This window comes from Rhinatrema bivittatum, chromosome 14, assembly GCF_901001135.1.
Source record: "Rhinatrema bivittatum chromosome 14, aRhiBiv1.1, whole genome shotgun sequence".
Lineage (NCBI taxonomy): Eukaryota > Metazoa > Chordata > Amphibia > Gymnophiona > Rhinatrematidae > Rhinatrema > Rhinatrema bivittatum.
Window position 1 is genome coordinate 41,274,207 of NC_042628.1, and position 23,534 is coordinate 41,297,740.

Genomic DNA, 23,534 nt, shown 5'->3' on the forward strand with positions numbered 1-23,534 from the left:
AAGCATCTCAAAAATGCCCGGTGCTGGTGGGCAGCCCCCTCATCATGCTCACATTACACAGACTCCATGAGAGTCTGTGATAGACATGGTACGAGTACAGTCTGGGCAGCAACGAAACCCCGACGCCATGGCCATAGAAAAAAATCGAGCCGTGGTACTGTCGACGGCCAGTAGGCCGCGAGGGCCAAACTCGACAGTAATCAATGAAAGACGGTGATAAAAACTTATCAGAGTACCGCGGCCTGAGAAAGTTAGAGGAGGGACCCCTGTGGGGCAATTTAAGTTTAATAAACTCCGTGAGGAAAATTCCTGTCAGGAATCTCTTCAGAGCTCCTAAACCACGAGACTACTGCTGTGCGGAAAAGACTGAAGGGGGACCCCTGCTGGCTGCAGGGTTAGTGCCATGCTGGGCATGCCCAGTAGGGGCCAGTCAAAGTTCTGGAAACTTTGACAGAAGTTTTTCGTGATTGGGCTCATTCCTGATGATGTCACCCATATGTGAGGACTACCATCCTGCTTGTCCTGTGAGAATCCAGAAGATTCAGGCTGGGGAAATAGTTCCCTTCATGGGAGTCATTTTCACAGCAAGAATTACTACTTTTGTGGAGCCAAGAAGCCAAGAAGTGACATGCCTGAGACGTCGTGAGATTCAGTGGGTCTCTTCCGAAGTAGTTCCAGTAGGCAGTCGTCTTCAGCGGCTCTACTTGGAGTGGACCCACCATTACATCATTCTAGTGGATCCTATATGATGTGCAGAAGGGATGTGTGTTCCTGGAGCTTGATTCCCATTGACGATGCCTTTATGATTTCCCCTGCACGTTGATCACCAGCAAAGAAGTAATAAGAGCTACTCTGAAAAAACTACAAAGATTGGAAGCTGTGATTCCAGTCTCAACTGAGGGCCAGGGTAGATACTTTATTTATTTTGTGGTTTTAAACCCTATCTTGAACCTGAAAGGGCTCATCAAGTGTCCTGGGTTTCCCATTTCAGAATGGAGACTTTTCAAGCTGTTATGCTGGCTGTAAAATGAAGGGAGTTCTTTCACTCCTGGACCTGGCAAAGTCCTATTTCCATATTTACATTTGGGAATATGAGATTTCTCAGATTTTGTCTTGGAACAACATTTCTAGTTCAAGGCTCTGCTCTTCGGACTAACTATGGCCTCCAAGGACCTTCACAAAGGTGATGGTTATAGTTGCAGCAGCCCCTCTATACAGATGGCATCATGATGTGTCCCTACCTAGACAATGGATTCAAGGTCAAATCATTCCAAGACAACCAAGTGGCATCTGCCAGAGTTGTCCAGGTTTTGGAATGCCTAAGTTGGTTGGTAAACCATTCAAAGAGCAGGCTAAGGCTCTCCCAGTCCTTAGAGTTCTTGGGAACCTAGTTCAATATGAAAATAGGATGCATCTTCCTAACCCAACAAAATAGGGGCACAAGTGCAAGCATTTTGGTCTCTGGACATCCAAAGTGTGGGACTAGCTTCAATTTTTGGGGCTTGTGGCAGCCAAATTGGACCTAGTTCCATGGGCCAGGGCTCGCGTGTCTCCTGCATTTATTCTTGCCAACCTGTTGGTCCTCCAAGTCTCAGAACTATGAAATTCATCTGCCTGTGCTGCTCCAGGTAAGTGACCACCTGAAGTGATGTGTAGCGGCCTCAAATTTGTTGAAAGGAATGGATTTGGAATTTCCTTGGGTTGTAGTAACCTCAGATGTGAGTGCAGTGGGTTGGGGAGTGGCTCACTGTCCCTCTGGACAAAAGAGGAAGCTTCATGTTTCATAAATAGGCTGGAAACCAGGGCTATCTGGTTAGCCTTGGTGCAGTTCCTTCCATTAAGGAAGAGAAGGGAAGTTTGGGTGCTGTCGGACAATACCAAAGCTGTCGCATATATGAAAATGCAGGGGGCGTTACTAGGAGTCCCAGATTGGCCCAAGAGACAAAGCTGACATTCCAGTGGGTGGAGCAGAATTTAGTTAACCTTTTAACTCATGACATGGGAATCAAAAATGTCTGGGCAGACTTTCTCAGCAGGAATGTTCTGGACCCTGTGGAGTGGGAACTCATCCAGGAGAGTTTCCAGTTAACTGCGGACCAGTGGGGCATTCCCTTTATGAACCTGAAGATGATGGCAACCTCGCAGTTAAAAACAGCAGTTGAGTTCAGGAGATAGAGGAAGAAGACGAAGCTTGATTGTTGCCTCTGCAGTCTTCCTCCTGCCACCCAATCTGCTTGGAGTGGGGATGGAGGAAGGAAAATGGCAGACTGTCTCTTTGGCTAGCTCCTCTCCTCTCCCCCCAAGATTAGCAGAAAGCAATTAAAAGCTCAGCCTAGAGAACAATAAAACTAGGCATCTTTTTTGTTTTTGCTTGGGAGAACAGAAGGGGGGAAAGAGAGAGCAAGAGTATCTTACGGTTTGTGAGGAAAGAGAGCTTCCCTGACAGGTGCAGAGGGGTGATTAGAGGGGAGAGAGTGAGTGGAGATTGGAGGGGATGCAGGGGGTTAGTGAGGGAGGCATTTGGAGGTGGTGTAGAGTGTGAGGGAATCTGAGGGGCTGTGTTCTGGTGAATGAGGAGATTGCATGGATGTGTTTGAAGAGCCAGTTACTGGTGAGGGTATGAGTGAGAGAACTGATGTCTTTGAAATGGTTATGTATCATTCCTTCCTCTCCTGCTGTCTAAATCCCTCTCCCTAGATCCCCTCTTTCTCCTCCCACCTCTCTAATCCCTTTTTCCTCCAGTTCTTTCATTCCCTTTCCCTCTCCTTCCTCTGTCTCTTTCCTCCTCGATCCCTTATCCTACGAACCCTCCTGCCTGAGGATCCCTTCATTTCCCTCTTCTGAGATTTCCCATCTCCAGATCCCTTCCCTTCCCTCTCTAGCACCAATCATTCCGATCCCTTTTTCTCTAATACAGAATCACATAAATTGTCAGAAAAAGACTTTATAAAGTAAAATAAAAATCTACATTAATATGTAAACACATGCAAAATTAGGTAAATATACTACATAATTCCTGCAGCTTTTTAAAAAATCTGCCACAGAAATTACTAACTCTTGCCATAGAATCTTGAAAAATTTGCCGCAGGAAACCAGGGGCATTGGGTATGAATTTCTCCACGTATTCTAACAGCAAGATAGTTTAGAGCTGGAAAATGTATGATCTATTGAGATTGATAATGCATGGGACTGTTTGAAAGGATGAAATATTGATACAGTAAATTATCAAAACCATATGTCAGAGTAAGGAGTAGAGTTAACAGTGGCTAGGTAAGGCACAACCTTGCATTAAAATTACGAGCTATTAATATTGATACTATATAATGTTTCATATGATTGTGAGATGTCACAAACAATATTTTATATCATTAGTAATGCAGGGATGGTGCACAGTGGTGTACAAGTATATCGCTAACAAAGATTGTGTCTGGAAAATATGGACTGTATATCATAAACTGTATTCCAGCTCTGTAAAAGGTAATTAGAATGGTTTTCAAGATCCCTTCTAAAGAGCTTACAAGTTTAAATAATGGGACATTAAGAGGGTAATTTTCAGCAGCCTTTGCACCCACAGATTTGAATCACACATACATGCAGGACGTTATGTGTAAATACGTTCCTGCTGCAACTCTGCCCCTGGAATGCCTACTGCGAGTGTAGACAAAAGTATGTGCCTAATAAAGTTACATTCCCCCCTCCCCCCCAATAATTTTCCAAAACAAATTTGCATACATAAACCAGGGTGTATACGCATAAATCTTTTAGAAAATCGTCACCTCAATCAGTGGCTCTCGACTTTCTAACCAGGACCGGTGGATGAGTTTTTGGTGTCCTAAGGTGAACCTTCGGTCATACACCTCCCTACCCCAACCTACTGATTTGACAGCAGCTCCAGCACAGCGCTCCCTCCTACTGATAGCAGTGGTTCCAACACACTGTTCCCTTCTTTTGTAGTATTAGCTCTGGCATAGCACCCCTTTGGGCCTTGTGCTGGTGGGCTTTTGCTCCAGGTGACCACCTGGTTTGCCTAGTTGCACTGCATCTGTCATGCCCTGAAGCTTACTTATTTATTTATTTATTTAAGGTTTCTTATATACCGAGGCACGTTTGAAAAACATCACCTCGGTTCACAATATAACATAACTTAGCAACCAGCTTTACAATATTAACATTAACAGGGAGAGGGTTAACAGGAGTTAAGAGTTAAGAGTGGCACACAGAGAAAGCAGAGAGGTGACAACAGGAAGTGGAAGTGGAGATGCTAGCTGTTAACAGAGGAGACAGATTGATAGAGCAAGAGATAAAAGAAATGAAAAAGCCAGCAATCTCTAAACCAGGATAGGCAACTTTGGTCCTCAAGTGCTGCAAACCACCCGGGTTTTCAAGATATCCACACTGAATATGCATGAGATGCACTTGCATGCACTGCCTTTACTGCATGCAACTGCTTCTTGTACATATACATTTTGGATATCCTGAAAACCTGGCTAATTTGTGGCACTTGAGGACTGGAATTGCTCACCCCTACTCTAAACATTCAGAGTCAACCTGACCACCCACCCCCATAAGGGCCAGGAAGGCAACTATAGGGCTTCTTTTCATACAGGTGATGGAGGCACGTGAAAAGTGTGAGCCAGAGCTAACTGGGTGAGCTGTCTGTGGCAGAAATTTATATGAAATTCGATGAATAGTTTATTATTATGAGAGATGTACTGTGGGCGGAGTGGGAGGTCAGACAGACATGATCATTTTATAAGGTGAATTTCCCTGTAGGAGAAAAGTAATGAACAAAAAAAGGAATAGCTTACTTAGGAAAGAGACCATGGGAGAAGGGAATAAATCAAGTAGAACATAACTTCCAAGTTTTAGAAATTTTTGGGGATTCCATAATGACAAATAGGATCAACGAGCCACACTTATGGGTCACATGACTGTTTTGTGCCAGCTCCAGAGGTTTCTTCCAGAGCTTTTTAAGAAAAGCTTTTGTGCTGCTGCTGCTCCTCCCTCATTTAGTCTCTCCATCATCAGATGTCCCACCAGACTGTTGCTGTTGCCATACATTTGTACTTTTGCTTTGAAATTTGCCATAGGTGGAAAACAGATGTGACCACTTGCATCTGCTTTTGCTGCAAGTAGATTTTTCCTGGACAATTACATTTTTACATCTTTGCACATAATTTACATATATATGTTTACTCTCCCACCATCCCCTCCCCCCAAGGAACATCTCCTCCCAATGTGGCTACATCTGCCTGTGGTGGTGCAATGAGCAGACTTTTAATCACATTGAGGAAGGATAATTTTCAGACAGCTAATTAATGTGGTAAAATTGCATAACTGCATAAATAGTTTTGAAAATGGTCTTTGCTAGAACTGCTTTAGTTCTGGTTATAGCCCATACTGATTTCCACAGTGATAAGGTCTCGATACAAATATGCACACTAAGGACGTGTGTGTTTTCCATAATACTGTATACCTATGAACATCTACCTAGGTAAGTAGCGTGTCCGTATCAAATTCTAAGGCACTATCATACCTTCGTCATCAATGACATTAAAATTCAATTTCTGTCTCCATGCTGATCCCTCAGTTATAAAAATACCTACACTGAAGTTTTTGGCTCACCATGGAAAGACAGGTAGGTTTTGCTGCCCTGGCTGGAGCTGCTTAAAATGTCAAATCCTGCAAACCAAGGCACAGCAAGGGCCAGTTAACAACTTGGCCTTCCATGTTTCACTGGTTAGTTATACTATTGCTAGCAAAGTCCACAACAAACTGTACTACAACAAACATGAGAAGGAAGAATTTACTGCCTGTGTTCACAAGAATACTATACAGCTATCAACATCCATATCAATGTGAACACCCTTCCTTATCAGTCTCTATGATACCCTGCCCTTGAGAATGAGGTCAATGAAAGAAAACCTGCTTGCATATGTAAACATTTGTTCTCCATGCTGATACTGAGTCCGCATGCAATGTCACTATAACCTTTTACGCTTTTTTTTTCTATTAGGCATATTATAATTTTTAAACTTTGAAAACTCCCAAAAATGTTAAAATTAGATAACCCTAAATAATGTGATGAAATTTTGTTCTAATATGCCAAGTTATCAAGTCTGAATAGCACAAAATAAAATCTTAATTTTAATATTGTTGGCTCAGTGATCCAACAGTTGTGCATTATGGTGTGAGAGACTCTGGCTAGATTCCCAGAGAGGGTTTCGGCTCCTTGGTCCAATAGGGACTGTGGATAATGCACAATTTTCTCTCCTCATGGCTCTTAGTTTCCTGGAGTTCCACTCAAATAGCTCCCCCGGGTTCTCCTCCTCCACTGCTCTACTCCTCTGGGTTCTGTTCTATCAGTAGTATTATATAGATACTATCTAACTAGTTAATATTGGTATCTCATCAGTCTGATAACAGTAGACTGCTCCCAATACCATGTCTTCTCATCCATTACCTGCTATATAATGCACACTTAATTGCACACACACAGATTATAATCAATGCTAACTGCAGTCTGGATAACAAAAGGTTACAAATGCTCACCTGGAAGCAAATAAATTGCACTAATTAAACAGAAGTCAATTGTTAATTAGCACCCTCTTTCTCTTCAATGCTGCTGTGACCTTGGTCATAAGACGACAAACCCATGCAATAATGAAGATAAGAGAAAAATCATTAAATGTGTGACCTTGAAACTTCATCAGGTCATTATTGGAGGGAACCAAAAAACAGAGCAGAGGTAATAATAAAGCTTGGATAGACAGTATGGATTGTGACATAGGCCTCTGACATTGCTTTATGGGAGCTAGTATCAGCAGGACCCACATCATTTGCTGACTGAGGAGACAAGTGATGAAGCACAAATGAAATGCATGTGGTGCTGAATCTTACATTTCAGTAAAACAAGAGAACTGACAACAGCAAAGCTTGAAATACAGCACAATTGTATGTCTTGGGGAAGCTTTGCAGATCACTACTGAAGTCACATGATATGGCAGTTCAACGAACAACAAATGCTTGGATAAAATTATTAAAAAAAAAAAAAAGTACACATGAAAGCAAAAAAAGAGCTATAACATGTTATTCCTATGATTAACCATATCATAGGGCAAGTAACCAGGCCAACTACTTTGTTTTAATATGCCAAACAATATCTGCCTTTTCTTCATTATAGGTTTCTTAAGAGCAGGCAAATCATCATTACAATATAGAAGGCTTTCACAGTAAACCGTTAGCAACTACTATAGCACGCAGCAAAACCGCATCACCTTCACAGTGCCTTCCCCTCCATACATATATCATGCATACAGCCCATACCTCCCATATATTATATTCAGCTATGCCATAAATCTGAGCCATCCATACGCAGCCTTCCCTTACATATGCACTGAATACTATGGAGCCAACCTCCATGACAGCCAACCAGCCAATGAAAAGCTTAAAGCATCTACCGCCTTTAATTGAGCAAGCAGGAAAAGAAATACAGCCAGCACACTGCTGCACCATATTAACTAGCAAGGGAGTACATGGAAAGGCTAAATTTATATTTAAGAAGAGAAGTACATTACTAGCTATCAATACCAGCAAAATCACTTAGTTAAAACATGAAGGGCTGCAAACATTCTTACCCCAATACACAATTTCTCAGGCAGAGAAGTGGCAAGCATGCTGGTTTGTTTTGAAATTATTTTTTCTAGTCTAGTTTGTCATCAATTATCAGGTTTCCTTCACACAAGAAAGACACCCTCCCACACCAGAGCAGTACACACACACTTACACATTTTGCAAACAATTAGTCAAACAACTAGCAATATGGGTCCTGGAACATTTGAAGTGTTGGATGATATTATGAAGAGTGGACACAGCTGAGGGTTTGATGGACCTTAATTATCATCAGGAAAGATGAACAAAAATCAAGATAAAGGGGCCAATGCAATACATAAGTGCGGAAAACGGGCACTCAGTGTTGAGCACCCGCTTTCCTAACGCGCCCAGGCACCTCTCCTGGGTGCGTGATTCAATATTTAAATGAGAGGTCACGCTGCCAAGGAGGTGCTAGAGACAAATGTGTGCTCCTAGCGCCTCCTTGGCAGCGGGCCCCCAGGAGAGGTGGCTGTCAGCAGGTTGGGAAAACGGACACTCAAATTTACAAGTGTCCGTTTTCCTAACCGGTGCACAGCCACGGGTTAGGAAAATGGACACTATTAATTGGGCAGGCGTTAATTTCTGAGCATAAAAATGTGCAGGTCAGGCGCACATTTTTTTTTTTTTTAGATCTGGGGAGAATAACTAAGAGGGTTGGACATGTGTTTTGGACTCATTAATTCACTTATAGCATAAGGGGCTGTGGACGCGCGTCCAAATTGCACGTCCAACCACAGTTTTGCATTGGCCCCATAAAGAGTGAAGAAAACAAAGCAAAGTCTTGAAAGGCAGCTAGTAGCATAAACACAGCAGAGCTTTTTCAGCCAGACTGCAAAGTGGCGTCTCTATTTGAACAGATGACACATATTTCTCAATCTAATTTACAAACACTTAAGCCAGGAATGACCAAATCTAGTTCCTAAAGACTGTGAAGTTAAGCTTTCTGAACAGCTAAAAAATGAAAGATAATCAAAGTTCAGCCAATGCATGCAAACAAATCTCTCATGAACATTCATTGTGGATATCCAGAAAATCAGATTCATCTGGGCAATCAAAACACAAAAGATTGCTATTCCTATTTTAGGCATCAAATAGCACTGAATGCTAGAGCACGAGGAAACGAAAGTCTTGATGGAGAGAACCTAACAGTAAAGCTTAGGATTTTGATTAATACTTTGCAATTTTGAGCCGGATTTACTAAGGCTTTTCCCCATTCTGTGTCTATGGGAAACAAACTTAGTAAGTTAAGCCCTTTATGTGTACAAGAGAACAGATCAAACTGGAATTAAGGGAATTTAGGTCATAAATGTGACCTTGCTTTAGGTATTATAAGAGGTGGAGAAGCTGAGAGGTACATGCTACAACTACAGTCATACCCCCCTTCTTACCTTCGCATCCTGTGATGCAAGTGCTGATGTTGCCGAGTTATAAAGGCACCAGCCCAAACAGGGCCACCGTGGCTACTCCTATACCAGCCTGCCGTAGGGTGCCTGATGTAAGGCGAGCCAGCAAAGCCGTGGTCAGACTCCGTCTCTGCGGCAAGGGAGGAGGCCGAGCTCCCCATGTTTGCCTCCCCGTCTCTACCCAGGACAAGCCAAGATTTATCCCAAGTTAGATCCGTGACAGTAGCATTTGCAGTCCAGTGAAAAAGGAGAGGACCTGTGGCATGGATCAGTGTCTAAGCCCCCATACTGAAAAGAAGGAGGCCAGTTCTGATCAAAGCAGAAACAAAAGAAAAAGGAGAGAAAAAGAGAAAAGAAAGAACAGTGTGATTTAAACCAGAAAGAATACATTGCCATGAGCCTCAAACAATTTCCTGTATGAAACAGCAAGTGTACCTCTCAATCTTCCAAGTGAAAAGTAGTTAGTGAGAGGGATGACTGCAGCTCTGTGTTCCTATTCATACACACAGATACCAAAATAGTACATCATATTGGTACCCTCCTCAAGTGTTATTATTCATGAATCCTGGAAGCCATCACCTTGGGAAGGTTCACAGACTTACGTTAATGACCCTAATCAGACAATTTTCTGCCTCATCTTGCTTTCTGCATACTTTGATATCTCCTGCATGTATACATTACTGTACCATTTCTATAAGCATACCTACAGTTCTTTGGAACAAAAAGGGTCCCCATAAATAGCATAAGCTTGTAAGCTCTCTCAAGGAGGGATATAATAACTATAGAATTTATCTTGTACAGTGTCGTGCACGTCCCTGATCCACTTTTTTCACCTCATTCAAGAACCCATTCGGTTTGGTTGGAAAGGGTTTTCCCTTTGAGAAAACAAGGCTATCCGGTGTCCTGTACACTACTTGTTTCAAAGTGCTGCACTATCTTTTACTTCAGTGACATTTCCACAGATTTTTTTCCATTACTGACATTAGGGGAATGGGTCTGCAGTAGGCAGTTGCCTCTTTGTCCTTGCTTTTATATAGTGAAACTATATCCATTGTATCTTTCCAGTCTCTCAGAACCTACCCGGTCTTTAAGGACAAGTTGAATAGAGAGGCAAGGGACCCCAAAATCAAAGACCATGCTTGAGCCAGATATAGGGAAGAGCAGTGGGAAAAGAGTTGAGAGGTTGGGTAAAAGATATGAGGGGTGAGCTGGTGTTGGTTTAAGTATAGGAATTTATATGCTCATCTACCAAAAATGGTAGAAAACTGGAGAAGACTAGACAGACTGGATGGGCCAAATGGACTTTATCTGCTGTCCTTTACTATATAAGTTACGGAAACAGGGATAGTATCTGTATTCAAGAAAGCACAAGATAAGCACAGGGGGATCTCTGAGGGAGTGCAGAGCTGAGTAGTTGATGTGGATTGTCAGACTAGATAGAGCATATGGTCTTTTTCTGCTGTCACATTTGTATGTTTCTATGTTACACTGACATAGCTAAATAATGAACAGTAATTGGTTTTGAGAAATAACTTTGTTTATTTGTGAAAGATTCATATTTAATGGCATCCAGAGCTTTTACATAGAAATAGATGGTCAAATGGACACTTGGTTTCTCCAGTGCTAATGCAGCCTTTCAACTTCCATCACTTGGTCAGATTAATCCTTGAGTTATCTGCTAAACTGTAATGGGGAGCTTGCTGAATAAAAGAAACACTTAAAATACATACATTTTGCACAGAGTGAGCACAAGCATTCTGTGTGCAAACTTAACCCAGTACAGGTGGTGCACAGTGAAGGAGAACTAAACTAGCACAGAAATTCTTCACAACATGCAACATATAGACCTAATTTACATACATTTATTTAAAAAAATACAAGATGTGAAATTGGAAATATTTGTAACTTTCTTCAGATATCAATGGAGGGCATCCATTTTGTAACCTTTGAATCCTTTTGGGAAAAGTGTTTATGATTCTAGAGTATCCTCGGAAATCTGTGTAACTGCTCTAATTCATGTGCAATCTAGCAAGCAGAAATGTCCTCCAAGCTCAAACATTGAGCAGACCAGTTAATAACTTTCCCAGTAGTGCATTTTCAGTGGAGAGAAGATTTACATGCTAGAAAAGGCCAAACGAGTGGACCCTGTGTTTTTCCAGCATGCAGATTCTCTTTAGGTATGAGATATATGCTTTTCCTATATCTTAATAAGAACACATTCAAAACTAGTATTTCTATGCTTTTTCTTTTACCTTTATGATGTTACAATTAGAGGAGGTTTTCATTATACTGCTGGTCAAGTACAACCATCAGAATAAACATCAGGGAACTTGTGGATAGTGATCTGCTATAAAAAGTAATCAAAAGGTTACAACATGGATACATCCCACAAAACCTAATCCTAAATTTCTAAGAAGCCAATTCAAACCTTTCTGCATTGGCATGGCTTGCACACATACAGGGCTTTGCTAGTGAAGTACAGAAACAAATATAAAAATATGATGACAGAAAACAAAAAGAACCCATATTGTCTATCTAGTCTGCCCTTCCACATCAACTACTCTGCTCCACAATCCCAACCTCTTCCTCAGAGATCACCTGTTTTTATTCTATGCTTTTTTGAACTCCGATACTGTCCTTGATTCCACTACCTCCACTGAAAAGCTGTTCCATGTATCCACCACCTTCTCTGTAAAGAAATATTTCCTAAGACTTCTCCTCAGTCTACCTGCCCCTATCCCCATGAGGGTCGCAGGGGGTCTCCCAGGAGGCCCACAGTAAATAATTTAATGAAAGCAAAGTGTCTCACAATGGAACAGAGCCAGGAAAAGCACCTTTAATGAGAAATTGGCAATTCATGACTATAATACACCCAAATTAGGTTGTTCAAACTGACATACTTAATGTGCTTATTTTGGCTTATAAAGAACCTACATGGCAATCCATGGCAACATGCGGATTTGAATTGACTCCTTGGAAAATTAAGATTAGAATGCAGGTGATATGTTCCCAAAATAAGAGCTTCATGACAGTCATAGGTTTCTGAATGTGGGACGAATAACATTCTTAAGTCGGGTCAATTTGATAGGAGTTCATCTAAGGACTCAAGTTACAATTTTTTCCTTGGTCTCTCCCATTCTTTTTCATCTAACAGCAGAATACAGAATGGGTATCCCAAAAGCAACTTTATAATGAAATAGCAAGTCAAATAAAAATTAAAGCCGTCCAACCTTTGCCCCAGGGGCTGTTGGTGTTTTCTCCTCCTCTCAATACTAATGAAACATTTCTGGACAAAGTTGCATGTTAACCTTTGTCACTGGCATCCTCTGAATCAAGGGACCTCAAACTTTTCAAGAGAAGGGCCATTTAGGAAATTTCAAATCATCACGAGGACTGGAAGGAGGTCCCCTTGCAGTTTCCTGAATGGAGTTGGGGGTGGCATAACTAGTCCTTGGATGATTTGAAATACTAGGAATGGGAGAAAACAGAGTTTCCAGGGTGTGGTGGATAACATGCCAGTAAAAATATTTCTATAGATTCTCCAGAAGTTGGCATTCCTGCCGTATGCCTGAGAACCCTTTTACATAGCTTCCCCTTCCCCTGCCCCCATGAGGGGTGTATGTGTGTGCGTTTCTGTGACCAAGACACACCCTTTCCCCTCCCTCTCTCCTTTTCATTCACTTCCAGACAGACAGACTGGTTAAACTCACAGACAGACTGGTTAAACTCTATTATTAGACTTCATATACCTCAGTGTGATCTAAGATCTGCAATAAAGGCCTTCTTACAATACCTACCGTAAGATCCGCCCACTTGAGCGAGGTCAGAGATCGTGCCATCTCAATTGCAGGGCCAAAACTTTGCAACAGTCTGCCTCAAGATTTAAGACTTCAACCTAATCTGAAGAAATTTAAAAAGATCTAAAAATGTGGTTTTTCCACCAAGCATATGGGGTTGATACGCAAGATACAGGCTGAGATCCATGATATGAGTTAGGAGTCACATATGTTTTATGCTTTTACTTTTCCTTTCTAGTTATGATAATGGATAATTTCCTTCTAGTTGTAATTTTTTAATTTTTATTGGACAAGTTTATGTAATTTTTATTCCTATTTAATATTTTTTTCTTTTAACTTGTAAACCATGGAGATAGAAACTTGTTTTCTGTATAGCAGTATAAAAACGTTGTATAAATAAATAAATAAATAAAAAACTTCCATCCCTTCCCTCTTTCCCTCCCTTGCCTCTTCTCTCACCCTACTCCCCCTCTCTCACCCCAAACAACTCCTTCTCATTCTATTTCCTCCCCTCACTTACCCCAATCCTGCCTTACCCATTTCTCTTCACTCACACTATTTCACTCCCTCCCCTCCTTTCCCTCATTCCCCTTCCCAACATCCTTTCATCACTCACCTGACCCCTCTCACCCTACTCCCTTCTTCTCTCTTCACTTACTCCACTTCTCTCCTTTCCCTTTTATTCCCTCTCCTCATTCTCCTTCCTATTCTCACCCCCCCTCATTCACTTCCTTCCTTTTTCACCCTTACAACATCTCCTTCCTCTGGAATTTGTTGCCAGAGGATGTGGTTAGTGCAGTTAGTGTAGCTGTGTTTAAAAAAGGATTGGATAAGTTCTTGGAGGAGAAGTCCATTACCTGCTATTAATTAAGTTGACTTAGAAAATAGCCACCACTATTACTAGCAACGGTAACATGGAATAGACTTAGTTTTTGGGTAGTTGCTAGGTTCTTATAGCCTGGATTGGCCACTGTTGGAAACAGGATGCTGGGCTTGATGGACCCTTGGTCTGACCCAGTATGGCATATTCTTATGTTCTTATGTTCCTTCCCTTTGTTCACTCACCTACTGCCCTTTACACTGGCAGGGCCTGGCCATCCTGCTAGTGGCTTTATTCCATGGGTCCCTGCTCCTCTTCTGACACTGGCAGGGCCTAGCCTTCCTGCCAGCAGTACTAATCCATTGGTGGGAGTCCCGAGTGTCTTCTGTGCTGACAGGACCTGGCTTTCCCACCAGCAGCGAGGATCGACGGCAAGGGTCCCAGATGACTTATGCTGTTGGTGGGGTATGGCTTCTCCGCTAGCAACAACAAATCAAGCTCATGAGTCCCAGCACCTCTTCTGCTGCTGGCAGGACCTGGCCTCTCCACCAGCAGTGCTAATCATTGGTGTGAGTCCCAAATGTCTTGTAAGTGGCAGGGCCTGGCCTCCCGCCAAGTGCCCATCAGTGGCACAGTCCCAGTGCCTCTTCTCCCCAGTCGCAGGTTGAAAAGAAAAAAAACAAACAAAAAAAAGACAACACACACAACTTTCCTCCACAAGCCAAATCTGGCCGTGTGAAGGAAAAACTCGATGGACCGGCCAAACGAGTTTGCGGGCAAGATTCAGCCTGCGGACCGTAGTTTGGGGACCCCTGCTCTAAGTGGTGTTTTTTTTTTTTTTTTTTTAACATAAATGAGTGACGATTATTCATGGACTCTGCAAAACTGGCATGATCCAGCAACCAAAGAATATAAGATATGCAATGCTGAGTCAGACCAAAGTTCCACAGAGCATAGCATCCCGTCAGAGTGACTAATCAGGGTTACTAGTACCTGGCAAATTCCAAAAAAATAATAGATCTATTTCTTATTGCTCACTCCCAGGGATAAGTGGTGGCTTTCCCAAATCTATCTGGCTATTAATAGTTTATGAACGTTTCTTCCAGGAGCTTGTCCAAACCTCTTAAACCCATTCTATTAGTTACCGTGACTACATCATTGGCAACAAATTGCATAACTTCATTGTGCATAGAATGAAAATAATATTCTATGATTTATTTTAAATCTGCTTCCTGTTAGTTGCATGAAGGATCCCCTAGTCCTAGGCTATTTGAAAGACTAAAAATTGTTCCCTTTTAACTAGTTTCACACCACTTATTTTATAAACCACTATCCTATCTCCTTTCAGTCATCTCTTCTCCAAGGTGAAGAGCCCTAATTTAACTTTTCTTCAAAAGGGATCCATTCTATCCCCTTTATCATTTTTGTTGCGCTTCTGTAAACTTTTTTCTAGTGCCACTATCTTTTTTCAGTCAGGGTAACTAGAACTGGACAAAATACTCATAATGTGGTTTCAAGACTGACATACAGAAGCATTATGATATTCTGCATTTTATTTTATATTCCTTTCCAAATCATTCTTAACATTCTAGTTGCTTTTTTGACTGCCACTGGGCACTGAGCTGAAGATTTCTATATATTGTTGACAATGACTCCACAATCATGACTCCTAATACAGGACCCAGCATTATGTATCTATAGTTACGATTTTTTTGCCTATGTGCATCACTTTGTACTTGTCCATATTAACTTTAGTCTGCTATTTAGATGTGCGATCCCCCAGTCTCACAAGGTCCTCCTGAAGGTCCTCACAATTCGTGTGTGTTTTAACAACTTTTGATCTTCTCATTCATTGCTCCCTTTTCTACTCTCCTAATGCAGATCTTTGGGGCACTCTATTTACATTTCTCCATTGTGAAAACTTATTTTGTCTTACTCTGTTTCTTATCTTTTAGCCAGTTACCAATCCACAATAGTACAGTGGCTCCTATCCCATGACTTTTTAATTTCCTAAGGAGTCTCATGAGGAACTTTGTCAAATGCCTTCTGAAAATACAAAGACAGCTCACCCTTATCCACATATTTAACACCAATCTCCTAGATGAAGCAGAAGGATGACAAACTAGTTCGCTTTGAACTTCTCTTTTTGCAGGAATTTGTTTAGGTGCCGAAGATTCAAAATTGGATGAAAACCTCCTGATTTCAGGAAGTACTTGGAGTACAATCCCTTCCCCAATACTCGAACTAGTTTTATAGCCATAGCTTCCAATAGGGACATTTCCCTTTTCATGAATTGACTCTGCTCCAGGGGTAATTGGCAATATTGAGAAGGATAGAATGGTGGTAGCCTCAGAGAATACTCAAAACGATAACCTTCCTGAATTATCCTCAGAATCCAAGTACCTGTTATAATGAGAGTCCATTGGTCTTGAAACTCCAGAAAGGACTGGAGGGGATGGTATGGTTCATAATACAGAGAGTCAAAAATGTAGGACCCGATTTCTATGAAGACTATTGGTGGATCCTCTTGGGTCTTATCTCCAGGGTGAAATCTTGTATGCTGTTGCTGAAGAGAAGATTAAGGCAGTTGTCTGCAGTAGGAATAAAGGCTATCTTCTCTTTGAATACAAAAAGTATTGCCTTGTGAAAGGAAACTGTTCTCCACTTGCTGTGGTTAATGTCCAAAGCATGGAACAAGTATCCCTGATCATATCCACTGCTTCCTTGACCTTGCCTTCCTATTGGTTTTCTCCTGTACATGGACTGTTAGCCATGTTTGTCATATTGTACATCATCTCTTAGGCCTGAAACGTTAAGCAATGCAAGATGCTAGCGCAACAGCAGAGGTGTCAAAGCCATAATTTATAGATTTTATCAAACGTTCAGAACATGCCTCTATATCTGAGGTGAATTTGTCCTGTATATCTGGAGACAGGGATATGGACATCTCTAATATTCTGCAAGGTATTAAACAGAAATTGGACCATTTGAAACTGATGAAACAAGATTCTGGACAGCAGCATAGTTAATTAAAAGATTTCCTAAAAAAAAAAAAAAAAAAAATGAAAACCTAAGCGTAAAAAAAAAAGATTTCTACACAAAAAAGTTCACTCTGCTGCTTAGTATATGATCCTCATACATGGGCTGCATTAATTCTTCAATTACTTTTACCCAAATAAGAGTGTCTTATATTGAAATTATAGGCAAATAAATGTTCAAATTTGAAGTTCAGAACTTGTCTTTTTTTAAATATTTTATAAATTGCAAATAAATTATTTAGACTGGCACTTATCTGCAAGAGGTCATAGATGGTGTGTCTCAGATGTTGGATACAACCCACAGTAAAACCCAATGCTGATTCAGAGTTTCAAACAGTCCATATCCGTGTCAGGGTATAAAATCTTCTATGTCCTGGATGAGTAATTGATGATCATGCATAGGTTCTCTTGCAATGAACAAAATACTTCTCAACCTGATCCACTTAAGACAGCCGCCCACTCAAAAACTTGATCTTGTTGGTTGAAAAGATTCTTACAGTATCAGAGGTTTCTCATAAGCTAGACAACATAAGAAATTGCCATACTGGGTCAAACTGAGGGTTCATCAAGTCCTGCATCCTGTTTCCAATAGTGGCCAATCTAGGTTACGAGTACCTGGTAAGTATCCAAGCATTAAATAGATCCCATGCTACTAGTAGCAGTAATAGCAGTGGCTATTCCCTAAGACAACTTGATTAATAGCAGTTTATGAACTTCTCCTCCAGGAACTTATCCAAATTGTTTTTAAACCCAGCTAACTAACTGTCCTAAACACATCCTCTGGCAACAAATTCTAGAGTTTAAATGTGTGTTAAGTGAAAAAGAATTTCCTCTGATTTATTTTAAAAGTGCTACTTGCTAATTTCAGAAAGTGGACCCTAGTCCTCCTATTATCTGAAAGAGTAAATAACCAATTCACATTTATCTGTTCTAGTCCTCTCATGATTGTATAGACCTCTATCATATCCCCTTCCCAGTCTTCTCTTCTCCAAACTGAACAGCCCTAACCTCTTTAGCCTTTCCTCATCACCTTTATCATTTTGGTTGCCCTCCTCTATACTTTCTCCATTGCAATTATATCTTTTTTTGAGATGCAGCGACCAGAATTGTGCACAGTACTCTAGATGTGGTCTCACCATGGAGAGATACACAGGCATTATGATATTCTCTGTTTTATTCACCATTCCCTTCCTAACATTCGGGCCGATACAGTAAAAATCACGGGAGAGCGGGCAAGCACCCACTCTCTTGTGCGCGCGATTCAGTAAATTAATTTATTTAAATTAGGACCCGCAATAAAAAGAGGCGCTAGGGACACTAGTGTGTCCCTAGCGCCTCTTTTTGGACAGGAGCGGCGGCTGTCAGCGAGTTTGACAGCCGCCGCTCAATTTTGCCAGCATCGGTTCTCAAACCCGCTGACAGCCATGGGTTCGGAAACCGGACACCGGCAAAATTGAGCGTCTGGTTTTCAACCCGCGAGCCCATTTTAAATTTTTTTAAAATTTTTACCTTTTTTTTTTTTTTAACTTTTGGGACCTCAAACTTAATATTGCCCTGATATTAAGTCGGAGGGTGCACAGAAAAGCAGTTTTTACTACTTTTCTGTGCACTTCCCCGGCGCCGGCAGAAATTAACGCCTACCTTTGGGTAGGCGCTAATTTCTTAAAGTAAAATGTGTGGCTTGGCTGCACATTTTAATTACTGTACCGCGCGGGAATGACTAATAGGGCCATCAACATGCATTTGCATGTTGCGGGCGCTATTAGTCTCGGGGGGGGGGGGGGGGGGGTTTGGACGCTCGTTTTCGACACGTTATTACCCCTTACTGAATAAGGGGTAAAGCTATCGCGTCGAAAACAAGCGTCCAAATGTGGGTTAACAGTACTGTATTGGCCTGATAGTTTACTTTTTTAACCGTTCCAGTACACTGAGCCAACGATTTCAATGTATTATTCACTATGATGCCTAGATTTTTTTCCTGGGTGGTAACTCCTAATGTGGAACCTAACATCGTGTAACTACAGCATGGGTTATTTTTCTCTATATGAAACACCTTGCACTTGTCCACATTAAATTTCATCTGCTATTTGGATGCCCAATCTTCCAGTCTCACAAGGTCCTCCTGCAATGTATCACAATCTGCATGTGATTTATCTACTCTGAATAATTTTGTGTCACTGCAAATTTGATCACCTCATTTGCCATTTCCCTTTCCAGATCATTTATAAATATATTGAAAAGCACCGCTCCAAGTACAGATCCCTGAGGCACTCCACTGTTTACCTTCTTGCACTGAGAAAACTGACAATTTAATCCTACTCTCTATTTCCTGTCTTTTAACCAGTTTGCAATCCACGAAAAGACATCGCCTCCTATCCCATGACTTTTTAGTTTTCTTAGAAGCCTTTCATGAGAAACTTTGTCAAATGCCTTCTGAAAATCCATATACACTACCATCTACTGGTTCACTTTTATCCACGTTTATTAACCCTTTAAAAAAAATGTAGCAGATTTGTGAGGCAAGACTTCCCTTGGGTAAATCCATGCTGGCTGTGTTCCATTAAACCATTGAGAAAATCTCAGATGCCGTGAAGATCTTTTCATATACTAAGCAGCAGGGTGAAATATTTTGTGTAGACTATTTCTTGCCATATCTAATTGCTTCGCATCTTTCCTAGGAGTTGTGTTGGAAAAGGATTTGGGGTTTTTTTGTTTATTTTAAAGTCTGCTTCCACCACATCTAAGGCATGAGGAAGCTGAATCTATGTCCCTAGACATTGTCAAATTTTATATCTTAAATTTTTTTTTTCCTACTAATGAAATTTTTAACTGATGTTCCAAAAGCTTTTTGGGAACTGGAACTGTCATGGACTGCTTAGGTGGTTATATAAAAACTTAAGTACACCAGGAAAATTTTAAGACTACTCAGCCTTGAGGACAAATGGAATAGCAGCAGCCATTTTTTAAATAAAGGACAGGTATTACATGTCATCTGGTGGAGTCATACTCCTAGCTAGTTGTGGAGATGGGTCTGATGGCATATCGAACAAAATTACAAACTGACTAGAATGACTGACTTTCAAAGGGTGAGAAGATATTCTCTTCAGAATTTGAGATAACAAGCCTGTCTTCATAAGATTGCTCCTGTTGTACTGATTTATTGCTTAGATCTTCCTTCTGTGTCAATGGTTTTTGAAAAGGAGAAACTGAAGAGCAAGACTAGCTATCGGAGGCAAACTTCATCAGAACCAGTTGTATGAGATAAGGAGGTTTAGCTGTAAAGTGCTTCATGCAATTGTTAACATCTAACCACATTTTTTTGGACAAATGGGTGACTTTCCATGGAAGTTGAAAGTTGTGTCACAGAAAAATTAACAGACTCTTTAACTAAGACTGGTAAATAAGACTTTTATCCCGCTGAATATATGGGACAAGTTATCCCACCGGATATCTTGTCCACTAAACGGCCTACTGAATACTGGCCTCATAGAAACTTAGGGAACCTCTCTCTATTGACAGTATATTAGATGTCTCATTTCCCAAAACTAGAAAGAGCTAAATAGTTATGGTTACAGATGGTGGTTGAAAAACACCAATTCTAGTACAGACCCCTGGGGCACTGCACTATTTACAGTCCTTCATTGAAAGAACTCAATTAGTCTTACTTTGTTTACTTTTTTTTTTTTTTTTTTTTAAACTATTATACAAACTTTCAGACAAGCAAAACAGACAGGCATAAGACAATAGGGACAGAACAATCCCAGAGGAAATTTAGATGATACACACCTAGTCACTCTTACATTGCCCCAACCAACGCCAGGAAATCACCCAGACCACTGAGCCAATATTAAGAGCACCTACCGGCGGCCATTTGCTCCTGCAGGAGGCCATCCTTCACTTATATCCTACTCAAAAGGCCACGTGATCTTGCTATGTAATCCCATTACTTGCTCCATATTTTCTCATACATAGACATATGTTTTAAAATGTTAGTTTCTCAATTTTCACTATCTCAGGCACCTGGCGCTTCCAGTGTGACATCGATTTCCAATGGGTAGCTATGGTGAACCATGCGGCATGAATCAAATGTAAACATAGCTTCCTCTGACACATATCTACTCTAGATCTGTCCATTTTTAACTCCAGGCATGCATTCCAATCTCCAACTGCCACTATTGGACTAGTTACAGATTCTGCCACTCTTTTCAACAGTTGATGATAAAAGTTTTTGATCCCGGTAGGGTCCTTATATATTAATGAGATCCAGCTTCTGGCCATATAATGTGCCTTCAATGATAACATATCTCCCCTCTGGGTCCTTTATAATCCACTGGACCTGCAAAGGAAATGAGCGATGTATCATAATACACACACCAGCTCTTTGAGATGTAGTACATTTGGCCTACTCACTCCCTAAGGAGTTTATCATACTCATTGTCTGGTTGAGATGGGTTTCTTTCATAAAAGCAATCTACGTCTGACCTTTCTTAAAGTACTAAAAAATCCTCTTTCACCTAACCAGCAACCCAATATCCGTCATATTTAAAGAAGTCAGCTTGACATTATTGCTAACCATGTTCAAACAAAAAAAAACAAAACAGAAAAAAAGTTAACCAGTACATATAACTTTTAACTTTGACATATCAACCCTACCATAGCCTCCAGCAAAAGTCTGTCTGCATTTTAATTTTTGGAACCAAAAGAACTCCCACCCACATCCTTTATCCTCCTCCCCCTCCCCACATAGAAAGGACTCAGCAGGATATCCTTAGGTTGTCAACTCACCCACTCTGCCCCCTCCCTACCCATCACACAAGCAGGAAACCCCTTCCTTCCTATTCCCTCAGGCAATCCATCCAGGAGGGAAAACTCTCAGGGACTGATTGAGTTGAGAGAAAATTGCTGCATGAGATGACAACCAAAAACATGGTTGGAAAAGTCACATCTGGGCCAGAAAAAAGAAATGAGGAGAGAAATGGTAAGAAAGAGGAGAATGACCACAGAGTTGCTTTTAAAATTGGCTGCCTATTGGCAGAATGCCACAGCATCACCCCTTTAAAGCTGTGCCTACACATGGCTCCAAATTAAGCCTGGATATTTAGCACCTTCCTAATTTGTCACCCTAGGAAGATGCCTATGCCTAAATCAGTGTCTGGAGGTGGACAAATAGGACAACAAAGATGTTCAATTAAGAAATGACATCTGAACAAATAAGAACCAGGGATTATTGAGGACTGTGAAACAGAACTGCTCTAGTGTAACTACAACACCAGGCTGGAGAACAAAATTCTAGGTGTTGTCAATGAAAGCCCACAGCTTCAACACCAGATCCTCCATGCAACCCCTTACTCTCACCCCCACCAATCCATGGCAGACAGCAAAGTTACAGCAAGTTCTAATAACAGCTGGAAGCAGAGGAAGCTAGCTGGCAAAACACACAAAAAAAGTACCAAAAGGACAGACCCTGCTTTATTTCCGAGTTCTCACAGGATCTGAGCTAAAGATGGTACAACCACAGGTCCCTTTGTCTGAGATTTAATTAAAACGGTGCCAGTCCCTGAGTTGAAAAGAGACGACGCATACTAGCCAGAAGAACTACACAAAAAGCAGGGCATCCTTTCACTCTTCAAATAAGAATATTAGGAATGAGCTAGTTTTCTGAATCCCCCCTGCCCTCTGTGGTGGAAGTAGCAGGCTAGAGAGCCCGCCTGCTCCACTGTTAGCAGCTGACATGCAGCCTGGCTCATTTCTGTTCCCTTGGTAGCTCTCTCTGAGAGGAAACCGCAATAACCTTCCAGAATACAAATTTAATTGAGGGAAAGGACTAGGAGCAATGGAATGGGAACACTTCACTAATTAAAAGAGAAGCACTGACATGAAGAGCCTTGTGCATAGTTGTGCACCAAATAATGTCTTTCAAACCAGGATTAACCACCATTTCCTTCCATCTTCAAGTGGCAGGTCCCATCACCAGTAAATTTATTTAAGGAGAAGATATTTTTGAAATCATTCCAATAAATTTGTAAAAGTCATTTTCATTATTGTATTGATATATTTTGAAATATTGGCAAAGAGCTGTTCCCGTAAGATTTAAAAGATCAAAAGATCCATCAAGTCCAGCATCTTGTCTCTGATAGTGGCCAGTCACAGTCACTAGTACCTGGTAGAATCCTAAAGAATAGGTTCAATCCAATTTATTTCACTGAAAGAGTATATAATTAACAGATCAAGGAACTTTGTGCCCATTAATTGAGATGTGGCTTCCTCTAACTTCTTACCATCATCTTTTTGCTTTTCTCTTGGGATTCTCTTATAAGCAGGAATGAGATGTGGTCAAGTAATTAAAGCACTGGATATGAAGTTAGAAGAACTTCTGGCATTCAGGTTCATATTCCCTCTGCATCTGGCTTTCTACCAGAGTGATTTAACACTTAGGTAGCAGAAGAAAGTGTAAACTCCTTAGGGTAAGGACATTTGTATTCTATAAAACAAATCATGCAGATTTAAAAACACAGGGCACTCATTGGAAAAATGAGGAGTTCAGCACTGGATAAAGGTGTTGACAGTTTCTGAAGAGGAGAGAGACACGGTTTTCATTATTAAGATAAAACAAATGTGCTTCAGAAATTATGTGCTTTAAAAGCATACAAAATTCCACCCCAGAAAGGACTACTGAGGGTTAATGCAAGTCTTGGACAAAGTATCTTCTGTTAGTGTGTGAAGGACTACGGCACTGTATGAAGTCTACAAAGTTGCATCCTAGAGTTCTTGTTATAGATGTCTGCTGGACTAGACACAAACTATTTTTCATTCACTCAATGCC

At 41.0% G+C, this 23,534-nt stretch overlaps 1 protein-coding gene across 4 annotated transcripts in view; it reads right to left on the bottom strand.

Annotated features, from left to right (window-relative positions):
• Positions 1-23,534, bottom strand: part of CAPN15 (calpain 15) — a 273,139-nt gene that overhangs the window by 193,207 nt on the left and 56,398 nt on the right. The window lies entirely within an intron of this gene.